Consider the following 12,108-nt stretch of genomic DNA (forward strand, 5'->3'; position numbering starts at 1 on the left):
TGTAACACTGAGCTGTAACACTGATTTGTCTAAGAGCTATAAGATGGTCCATTCGAGACCTGAGAGCTATAACACGGTCTATCCAAGACCTGAGAGCCATGACACCCCAAGGGGGCTTTAATGTCCGTCACTCCAAATCTTTGTTGTGACGAGGCAAAGAACCGAGGAACATACACTCGTGTGACAATATGATATCACTTATGTGTAAATTCTAAAATAATGGCACAAATGAACTTATCTACAAAATAGAAACAGACTCATAGACATAGGGAACAGGCTTGTGGTCACCAAGGGGGTGGGAAAGGGATAGATTAGAAGTTTGGGGTTAGCAGATACAAGCTATTATATATAGAATGGATAAACAATAAAGTCCTACTATACAGCACAGGGAACTGCCTTCAATACCCTGTGATTAAATCATAATGGAAAATAATATGAAAAAGAATATACATACATACATATATAATATATATATAACTGGATCACTTTGCTACTTTGCTAAACAGCAGAGATTACACAACATTGTAAATCACCTGTACTTCAATAAAATAAATTTTAAAAATTTTAGATGTTTAAGAAGTCTACATCAAATACCTTCTGATAAAAGCTTAGGACTTTTCATAGTTAAGGACAAAACTTAATTTTGAGCCATGACACCTAAGAAAAAAACTTTATTAGCAAAGTAAGTAGCCCCAGTCAGTGGTCTGGCTGGCGTGACCTAAGTGATGGATGCACCCGAGGAAATCCCAGCCCTATAATGACTGGCTGGGACCTGTTCAGTTCTTGATGTCCCCAGGAAAAAACAATATCCTGAAGCAGAAAGAGAAGAAGGCTTTTGTTCCTGCTTAGGCCATGATTGCTCTCCATGAAGGAGCAGAAATCTTTCATAAACAGAAGAGACCCATCAACATCAGTTTAGTTCAGTCGCTCAGTCGTGTCCGACTCTTTGCAACCCCATGAATCGCAGCACGCCGGCCTCCCTGTCCATCACCAGCTCCCGGAGCTCACTCAGGCTCACATCCATCGAGTCAGTGATGCCATCCAGCCATCTCATCCTCTGTCATCCCCTTCTCCTCCTGCCCCCAATACTTCCCAGCATCAGAGTCTTTTCCAATGAGTCAACTCTTCGTATGAGGTAGCCAAAGTACTGGAGTTTCAGCTTTAGCATCATTCCTTCCAAAGAAATCCCAGGGTTGATCTCCTTCAGAATGGACTGGTTGGACCTCCTTGCAGTCCAAGTGACTCTCAAGAGTCTTCTCCAACACCACAGTTCAAAAGCATCAATTCTTCGGTGCTCAGCCTTCTTCACAGTCCAACTCTCACATCCATACATGACCACAGGAAAAACCATAGCCTTGACTAGACGGACCTTAGTCGGCAAAGTAATGTCTCTGCTTTTTAATATGCTATCTAGGTTGGTCATAATTTTTCTTCCAAGGAGTAAGCGTCTCTCAATTTCATGGCTGCAGTCACCATCTGCAGTGATTTTGGAGCCCCCAAAAATAAAGTCTGACACTGTTTCCACTGTTTCCCCATCTATTTCCCAAAAAAGATGGGACCGGATGCCATGATCTTCGTTTTCTGAATGTTGAGCTTTAAGCCAACTTTTTCACTCTCGACTTTCAATTTCATCAAGAGGCTTTTTAGTTCCTCTTCACTTTCTGTCATAAGGGTGATGTCATCTGCATACCTGAGGTTATTGATATTTCTCCCAGCAATCTTGATTCCAGCTTGTGTTTCTTCCAGCCCAGCGTTTCTCAGGATGTACTCTGCATAGAAGTTAAATAACCAGGGTGACAATATACAGCCTTTTCCTATTTGAAACCAGTCTGTTGTTCCATGTCCAGTTCTAACTGTTGCTTCCAGACCTGCATACAGATTTCTCAAGAGGCAGGTCAGGTGGTCTGGTATTCCCATCTCTTTCAGAATTTTCCACAGTTTCTTGTGATCCACACAGTCAAAGGCTTTGGCATAGTCAATAAAGCAGAAATAGATGTTTTTCTGGAACTCTCTTGCTTTTTCCATGATCCAGCGGATGTTGGCAATTTGATCTCTGGTTCCTCTGCCTTTTCTAAAACCAGCTTGAACATCTGGAAGTTCATGGTTCACGTATTGCTGAAGCCTGGCTTGGAGAATTTTGAGCATTACTTTACTAGCGTGTGAAATGAGTACAATTGAGCAATAGTCTGAGCATTCTTTGGCATTGCCTTTCTTTGGAATTGGAATGAAAACTGACTTTTCCAGTCCTGTGGCCACTGCTGAGTTTTCCAAATTTGCTGGCATATTGAGTGCAGCACTTCCACAGCATCATCTTTCAGGATTTGAAATAGCTCAATTGGAATTCCATTACCTCCACTAGCTTTGTTCGTAGTGATGCTTTCTAAGGCCCACTTGACTTCACATTCCAGGATGTCTGGCTCTAGATGAGTGATCACACCATCGTGATTATCTGGGTCATGAAATCTATTTTGTACAGTTCTTCTGTGTATTCTTGCCACCTCTTCTTAATATTTTCTGCTTCTGTTAGGTCCATATCATTTCTGTCCTTTATCGAGCCCATCTTTGCATGAAATGTTCCCTTGGTGTCTCTAATTTTCTTGAAGAGATCTCTAGTCTTTCCCATTCTGTTGTTTTCCTCTATTTCTTTGCGTTGATCACTGAGGAAGGCTTTCTTATCTCTTCTTGCTATTCTTTGGAACTCTGCATTCAGATGCTTATATCTTTCCTTTTCTCCTTTGCTTTTCACCTCTCTTCTTTTCACAGCTATTTGTAAGGCCTCCCCAGACAGCCATTTTGCTTTTTTGCATTTCTTTTCCATGGGGATGGTCTTGATCCTTGTCTCCTGTTCAATGTCACAAACCTCATTCCATAGTTCATCAGGCACACTGTTTATCAGATCTAGGCCCTTAAATCTATTTCTCACTTCCACTGTATAATCATAAGGGATTTGATTTAGGTCATACCTGAATGGTCTAGCAGTTTTCCCTACTTTCTTCAATTTAAGTCTGAATTTGGCAATAAGGAGTTCATGATCTGAGCCACAGTCAGCTCCTGGTCTTGTTTTTGTTGACTGTATAGAGCTTCTCCATCTTTGGCTGTAAAGAATATAATCAATCTGATTTCGGTGTTGACCATCTGGTGATGTCCATGTGTAGAGTCTTCTCTTGTGTTGTTGGAAGAGGGTGTTTGCTATGACCAGTGCATTTTCTTGGCAAAACTCTAGTAGTCATCAACATAGCGCCTGCCAAATTCCTCAACTGTGGTTCTAACCACAAGAAGGGTAATTTATTTCATTTATTTATTTAGTACTTGGCTGTGCTGGGTCTTCTTTGCTGCTCGAGGGCTTTCTCTAGTGGCAGAGAGTGGGGGTTGTGGTGTGCGGGCTCCTCATTGCTTGGCTCCTCTTGCTGTGGGCACAGGCTCTGGGGCTCAGACTCTAGTTGTGGTTCATGGGTTTAGTTGCCCTGCAACAAGTGGGATCCTTCTGGACTAGGAATTGAACTTGTGTCCCCTGCATTGTCAGGCAGATTCGTAACCACTGGACCACTAGGGAAGTCCAAGTGTAATTTAAACATTTTAAATATCAATGAGATTTTTAAAAAATTATAAAATAGTATATGTTACAGCAGACTGTCTACACAGCATCTGCTAACCATGTCTTCCTTCCCAAAGCCCGGTTCTGTTCAGGTATCCACTGTCCTCCACGTGCAGGGGGCTTCAGCGGAAGTTGGCTTTTGCCCCAGCTCCAGCAGGTAGACCAGGCAAATCTAAGGCAGTCCTTCTCCCAGGGACTGGGTTAGGAGTGGGCTTGTAACCCAGTTCTGACCAGTGAGCCCCCAAGGAAGTCTGTCAGGGGTTTTGGGAAGGACTTCTGCATTCTAAAAAGGAGACATTGAAACAAAATGGGCCCATTTCTGTGTCTGGACACTGCTGTGTGCACTCTGATTCTTGGGACTGTGACAGCTGCGCTGTGCCCACAAGGGGAAGCAGCCTTTGATGAGGCGGAGGTGGGGGGGGGGGGGGGCCACAGAAAGGAGAGATGGAGGGAGCAGAGCAGGTCACTGGTGAATGTACCTCTTGCCTGGGGCTCCCTTCCTGCTAGGTTTCCCATCACTTGCACTTGTCAGTGTCTGCATTGTGCAATCCAGCTTGAGGAAGGGTTTTCTGTTCCTTGCAGCTAAAAGTAACTTGAGTCCATGCTCATTTTAGAAATATGTTTAAATGCAAAAACGCATAAAGAAGAAAATAAAAATCCCCAGTCATCCCATCATCTGGTAAGAACCTCAATTTATGTTTTGTTGCTTTCCCATCATTTGTTGGGGGTGCTAATTGTGATGTATAGCTACAAAAGACACACAATTTGCTTTTTGTAAAAAATTCAAATTGCACAGTTGTTGAATACAGCAATAGCTGCTGTAACCCCAGCCCCTCAGTGACAGACTCTTGGCAGTTTGTCATCTATTATGGAAATTTCCCCCACTATGTCAGTGTTTTCTAATGTAAGTGCTGTTCCAGTAGAATGAATTGCCCATCTAACCTTTTGAGCACAGATGCAGGTAAATTGCAGAGTGTCTCAGACTTGCAGAACATCTGGGCTCTGAGAGTGGGAAGCAAAGCGGAGGAAAAGGAAAAGGAAAGGACCTCCCTTCTCCTCCTTTCTGCAAGCAGAGCTGGTCTGGGCAAAGGGAAAAAGTGGAGAGATCTTGAGCCTTGAGCACAAAGGATCTGGATTCAAATTCCTGATTCACTGTTGAAGGCTTTGGGACCTTAGGCAAGTTGCTTAACCATTCTGAGCCTAGTTCCTCAGCTGTGGGCTTCCCTGGTGGCTCAGCGGTAAAGAATCCACCTGTAATGTAGGAGATGCTGGTTTGATCCCCAGGTCAGGAAGATCCCTTGAGAAGGAAATAGCAACCTGCTCCAGTATTCTTGCCTGGGAAATCCCATGGACAGAGAAGCCTGGTGGGCTACAGTCCATGGGGTCACAAAATGGCTGGACACGACTAAGTGACTAAACAACAAGGCCTGACACAGTTGTAAGGGTTGAAAATAAGGCACTTGGTACAGACACAGTAAATGGTAGCCATTATTCGAAATATTTGCCAACTTTCCATATCTCTTTCTAGACTCTTCTACTACATCAGAACATTTCTTCCCACCCCCTACCACTCTCCCCACCCCCATCTCATCATCCTCTTATCCCTCTACCCTCCCATCCCATCTTAGCTCCATCTGTATTAGCCAGGGGGTTAACTGGGGACAACAGTATCCACTCCAGTTAGTTCAAGCCAAAGGGGGTTTCTGAAGGGCTGGAGAGTGCATGGAATTGTTGGGGGGACCAGAGCTGCAGGTACCAGGCAGGCTTCCAGGAACAACAGTCTCCCCGCGTCACCCTGGCTCAGCGAGAGAGCTGCCACCTCTCCAGGATCAGGAAGCTGCCGACTTGGCTGGGTCTCCAGAACCAGGCTCTCTCTGCCACAATCCATGCCAGCAAAATGAGGCACTGCTTCCTGTCTCCGTCTCCACGCGTCAGTTCTGAGTCAACCTCTCCTGCAGGAGCACGTGATTAGATGAATCTAAATCGTCCATTTGAACCCCAGGTTTTACATTTCTGCGTGGGAAAGGAGATACCTGCAGTCTGGTGATCTGATTACGATCAGAATGGGGAGAGGAGGTTCAAAACTGGGGGGCAGCTGAGATTCTGGGCAGGCCAAGGACGCATGCTCAGAAGTCCTCTGCTTCTGTCCTCATCCGTCAGAGATAGCACTGGGGGATGCCCCGGTTATTAATACATTCCCCTGCCTGAGCTCAAATGTGAGTGGCAAAGCCGCGTGATTCAACAGTCCCTAGGGGCACAGTTTAATGAGTACTTCACATTGCCCTTTTAAGAAGATGCTTAGGGTGTGGGGTTCAGAACATGTTCCCCCATAATACAGCCCCTTGGTATAGTAAATATTTTAATTTGAAGGCATTTGAGAAAATGGCAGAAGCAGGAAGTTCACGCTGATCTTCCCGTACTTCTCCCCAAGACAGGTCATAACACCCTTATGGAAGTGGTACCCTCTATATATACCCAGAGGAAAGGAGCATCCTTCTCTACAAAGACAAAGGGATGCCAGGAAGGATCCAAACAGGACTTGCCAAGTTTCCACCACTCACTTTATACTCTGACCTGTCATATTGCTTCATAGGAGCTTCCCAGATGGCTCAGATAGTAAAGAATCCTCCTGCCAACGCAGGAGACATGGGTTTGATCCCTGGGTCAGGAAGATCTCCAAGAGAAGGAAAAGGCAACTCACCCCAGTATTCTTCCCTGGGAAATCCCATGGATGGAGGAGCCTGGCAAGATACACATGGGGTTGCAGAGAGTTGGACACAACTTAGTGACTAAACAATAACGACAACTTCCTACACAGGTGTCCACCCCATCAAACCTAGCAAAAAAATACTCAGGTTTAACTGGTTTTTTTGGGTCTTCATTTCCATATGAAGTCTCTCATGCTACATAAAATTTGCATTACATATATCTGTGTGCTTTTCTATATGTTCATCCATCTTTGTCAGTTTAATTTTCAGGGCCAGCAAGGAACTCAAAGAGAGTCAAAGAAAACATTTTCTTTCCCTACGTATGTCACCTCTAATCTCCGGTTCATGAAATCTCAGACAGTATAACAAATGAGCTGAAATTGTATCCAGTGCAATAAAAGAAAACATTATAAGTAAGGGCAAATGCAGCCTGAGGGTCAGAGCAGTATGTAAGAGTCCCCACAATCATAGTCCTGAAATTTTTCCTGCTTTTTTTTTTTTTTTTTTTGGCTGCATGGCTATGTCATGTCCGACTCTTTTTGACCCCATGAGTGAACTGTAGCCCATCAGGCTCCTCCACCCACGGGATTTCCAGGCAAGAATACTGGAGTGGGTTGCCATTTCCTACTCCAGGGGATCTTCTTGACCCAGGAATTGAACCCGAGTCTCTCTTGCATCTCCTGCATTGGAGGCGGATTCTTTACCACTGAGCCACCACTGTGGCATATGAGATCTAACCCTGACCAGCAGGACCAGGGATCAGACCCTTGGCACCTACATTGGAAGTGCGGAGTCTTAACCACTGGACTGCCACAGAAGTCCTGTTCCTGCTGTTTTGAGCTACTGCCTTTTCTGTGGAAAACCAGATCAGAACATACCTGTGCTGGCTCTGATTTTTCTAATAATCCCAGCCTTTGCTCCTGGAGCAAGGGGAGCTGTGGGTGTGAGCACAGGCTGGCTTATGTAATTCAGGGATTGCACACATGATCAGAGTATGAACTGCTGGAGTGTAAGAACCCTTCGAGGCAAGCCAGACCATAGCCCTCGTCTTATAAACGAAGACGTCATTCATTGTCTGAGACTGTAGATGCTATTTTGAGTTCACTCATCACAAACAATTTCATCAAATATTGACTCTTTATCTGATAGGCAGATAAAAGACATGTTGCCTGTTGTCCTACCAGAGAGCTGTTATCCTCGACAACAACACAGTCTGCTTTTCCAGGGGATTGTTGTTATTTAGTCGCTAAGTTGTGTCCAATTCTTTTGTGATCCCATGGACTGTAGCCCATGAGGATCCTTTCTCCATGGGATTTCCCAGGCAAGAATACTGGAGTGGGTTGCCATTTCCTCCTCCAGGGGATCTCCTGGACCTAGGGATGGAAACTGCGTCTCCTGTATTGGCAGTCAGATTCGCTGAGCTACTAAGGAAGCCCCTCCAAGGGAATAGCAGCTCCTTTATGAGGTTTTCCTCCAGCTAATGACATGATTTGAAACTCTTCCTTTTAGCTCCTGAAAGAAGCAGGTATTTGTTCCGTGTAGGACAGAAGCCTTGAAATCACTTACAACTTCTAAGGAAAGGCAACTTACTGATTTTCTGGACTATTTGTCTTCCCCATCACTACATTCAGAGGTAGTTCTTGGGACCCTGCCTATAAAGCCAGCAAAGCCAGAGCTGCCATCCTCTTGTTGAAGATGGTGGGATGGTTACTGGAAGGTACTAGTTATTTCTTTCTTGTTCTAACCCCCCTGGGATTACACTGCCAGTCAAAGCCTGTGCTCCCTGCATAATAAGATAGGAATGCTGTGCAGAGGCGATGCTAATGGCAGCTAAATATAGACGGCAGCTTCTAGGTGCTTGAGTGCCTGCACGCACATTAGAACAATTACGGGAAGGAGGCTTCAGGGCTGCCTAATTATAACCTTGACTTTAGGAAAGCGTGAACTTAGGCCAGGGCTCTCCTGCTGTTCAGTGGCATCCATTCCTGGACCTTGGCTGAAAATGCTCTCTCCTTTATTATCTTTGGACTTGGTGGTGCCCGGGGTGGTATTACATAACAGGAAAGTGTGCATGGTCACTCAGAATGTGTGAGGCTCAAAGGACAGTCCTATATGGGTGGAGATTAATAGGCCTCATTCGTGAGTCACATTCCTCGTCCTCTCCATCCCTTATAATTAGGGCGTCAGACATCCCTGTTGGCCTGAGACAGTCTCAGATGATGCCTAGTGACTCAAGGGAATTATCGGTAACATTCCTTTTCATTCTCAGAAGCGACCTGGTGGTGATACATTTCTAGTTTAATTTAATTTTTTAATTAAAGTAGAGTTGATGTACAATGCTGTGTTCATTTCAGGTGTACAGCAAAGTGATTCAGTTACATACACACATATATATTCTTTGTCAGATTCTTTTCCATTATAGGTCATTATAAGGAATGCTGCTGCTGCTGCTAAGTCGCTTCAGTCGTATATGACTCTGTGTGACCCCATAGGTATAACCTGTGCTATACAGTAGGTCCTTCTTCATCTATGGGTGATAAGTTTTAAGATCACTGACTTGCAAAATCTCAAGGAGAAGAGGGAGACAACACCTCTTTGTAGGCGTGAATTCCCCCTCACCACTCCCCCCTAGCCCTCGCCACCGAGAGCCAGCCTGGGTAAGGGGGCTTTATTTTATTTTATTTTTTTAATGTTTGTTTATTTGGCTGCACCAGGTCCTAGCTGAGGCATGTGGGATCTTCAGTTGTGAGGAGCAGGCTCTTAGGTCTAGCATGTAGGATCTAGTTCCCTGATCAGGGATCGAACCCAGGCCGCCTGCCCTGGGAGCATGTAGTCTTAGCCACTGTACCACCAGGGAAGTCCCTAAGAAGACTGTAGAGTGAAGAATGAATAGGGAGAAGAAGCACTTCCAAACCCTTCTAAAGCAGCACTTCCAAACCCTGTCTACTGTTCCCATTCTCAATGGCCCTAAGCAGCCACACACTCCTAGCTTCTGGGGTGATCAAAATAAGCCAGAGGGAACTGTTGACCAGGGCAATATGGTCACACTGGGAAAATCAAATGGTGCCTGCCATCCATCTGACCTTGGAACTGATCAAGATGAAACAGTTGCCTTGCTGTTGGCCTCCGAGCCTTAGGCCTTTAGGTCATAGTTCAAGAGAATGTCAGAACCATGCTTATGCAGGGGTGTTGGCCATCTCTGGGGATGGTCTTGTTTGTAGGGTCTTCTTCTTGTGCTGGGTCATTTTAAAGCCCATTGTAAAAAGCCAGACCATTCTCTTAAAAAAAATTTAATTAATTAATTTGCCCTTTCGAGGTCTTAGTTGCAGCACTTGGGATCTTTGATCTTCATCAAGGCATGTGGGATCCAGTTCCCTAACTAGGGATTGAACCCACGCCCTCTGTGTTGGGACCACGGAGTCGTGGCCACTGGACCACCAGGAAGTCCCTCGTTCCCTTTTCTACATAGATTCTCACCGAGAGTGATGAGAATGAAGGGGGAAGGACTGGATGATAGCCTTAAAGGATCTCAAAGATCTGACACCCCAAATTAAACCCTTTTCCCCCAACTCCACTGGTATGAAGGGCTTTCTTGCCCTCAGCCCTTCTGCATGTTTCTTCCTGCTGGAGATGGCCAGGGCCAATAGGGGACCGCGTTTTCTCGGGCAATCTGTTGGTGACAGGCCAACTCCATGGGGAAAATTCTCATCCAGGGCTTGATCTTGAAGTTGCTCTCTATTTCATCATCTTGGTCTAAAAGCTGTAGAGCACATCGATCACCATTAGGCTGTCAAAACATTCATTCAGCCGGTGAGAATAGCTTATCAGGGATTTTAAAATTACCCATCTTTTGCAAAGATGTTGGTTGGGTTGCTGTATGCACCCAAAAAGTGCCTTTGCATACAGATTATTTCAGTAGCATTTACTGCAGAGAATGAAGACTGGAGACTATGCAGTAGGTGCTACTCAACAGACCCAGAGATAAACAGTTCTGGCAGATGAGAGAATGCTCAAGGTTTAATTTTTTAAAGATGGGGTGTTGGGGGCTTCTCTGGTGGCTCAGCTGGTAAACAATCTGCCTGCAATGCAGGAGACCCTGGTTTGATTCCTGGGTCCGGAATATCCTCTGGAGAAGGGAGAGGCTACCTACTCCAGCATTCTTGGCCTTCCCTGGTGGCTCAGACAGTAAAGAATCCACCTGCAATGAGGAAGACCTGAGTTCAATCCCTGGGTTGGGAAGATCCCCTGGAGGAGGTCATGGCAACCCACTCCAGTATTCTTGCCTGGAGAATCCCCATAGACAAAGGAGCTTGAAGGCTATAGTCCGTGGGGTCGCAAAGAGTTGGACATGACTGAGCGAGCCTGGAATCACGGTCCAAAAACTCCTCCTACCTGCCAATCACGATGATGTGATCACTTACCTACAGCCAGACATCCGGGAATGTGAAGTCAAGTGGACCTTAGGAAGCACCACTATGAACAAAGCTAGTGGAGGTAATGGAATTCCTGTTGAGCTATTTCAAATCCTAAAAGATGATGCTGTGAAAGTGCTGCACTCAATATGCCAGCAAATTTGGAAAACTCAGCAGTGGCCACAGGATTGGAAAAGTCAGTTTTCATTCCAATCCCAGAGAAAGGTAATGCCAAAGAATGCTCAAACTATTGCACAATTGTACTCATCTCACACGCTAGTAAAGTAATGCTCAAAATTCTCCCAGCCAGGCTTCAACAAGTATGTGAACTGTGAACTTCCAGATGTTCAAGCTGGTTTTAGAAAAGGCAGAGGAACCAGAGATCAAATTGCCAACATCCACTGGATCATGGAAAAAGCAAGAGAGTTCCAGAAAAACATCTATTTCTGCTTTATTGACTATGCCAAATCCTTTGACTGTGTGGATCACAATAAACTGTGGAAAATTCTGAAAGAGATGGGAATACCAGACCACCTGACCTGCCTCTTGAGAAATCTACATGCAGGTCTGGAAGCAACAGTTAGAACTGGATGTGGAACAACAGACTGGTTCCAAATAGGAAAAGGAGTACGTCAAGGCTGTATATTGTCACCCTGGTTATTTAACTTATATGCAGAGTACATGAGAAACACTGGACTGGAAGAAACACAAGCTGGAATCAAGATTGCCAGGAGAAATATAATAACCTCAGATATGCAGATGACACCACCCTTATAGAAGAAAGCAAAGAAGAACTAAAGAGCCTCTTGATGAAAGTGAAAGAGGCGAGTGAAAAGTTGGCTTAAAGCTCAACATTCAGAAAACTAAGATCATGGCATCTGGTCCCATCACTTCATGACAAATAGATGGAGAAACAGTGGAAATGGTGGCAGACTTTATTTTTCTGAGCTCCAAAATCACTGCAGATGGTGATTGCAGCTATGAAATTAAAAGACGCTTACTCCTTGGAAGAAAAGTTATGACCAACTTAGACAGTATATTAAAAAGCAGAGACATTACTTTGCCAACAAAAGTCCATCTAGTCAAGGCTATGGTTTTTCCAGTAGTCATGTATGGATGTGAGAGTTGGACTAAAAAGAAAGCTGAGTGCTGAAGAATTGGTGCTTTTGAACTGTGGTGTTGGAGAAGACTCTTGAAAGACCCTTGGACTGCAAGAAGATCCAACCAGTCCATCCTAAAGGAAATCAGTCCTGACTCTTCATTGGAAGGACTGATGTTGAAGCTGAAACTCCAATATTTTGACCACCTGATGCGAAGAGCTGACTCATTTGAAAAGACCCTGATGCTGGTAAAGATTGAAGGCAGGAGGAGGAGGGGATGACAGAGAATGAGA

This window comes from Budorcas taxicolor, chromosome 19 (genome assembly GCF_023091745.1).
Source record: "Budorcas taxicolor isolate Tak-1 chromosome 19, Takin1.1, whole genome shotgun sequence".
NCBI classification, from domain to species: Eukaryota; Metazoa; Chordata; class Mammalia; order Artiodactyla; family Bovidae; genus Budorcas; species Budorcas taxicolor.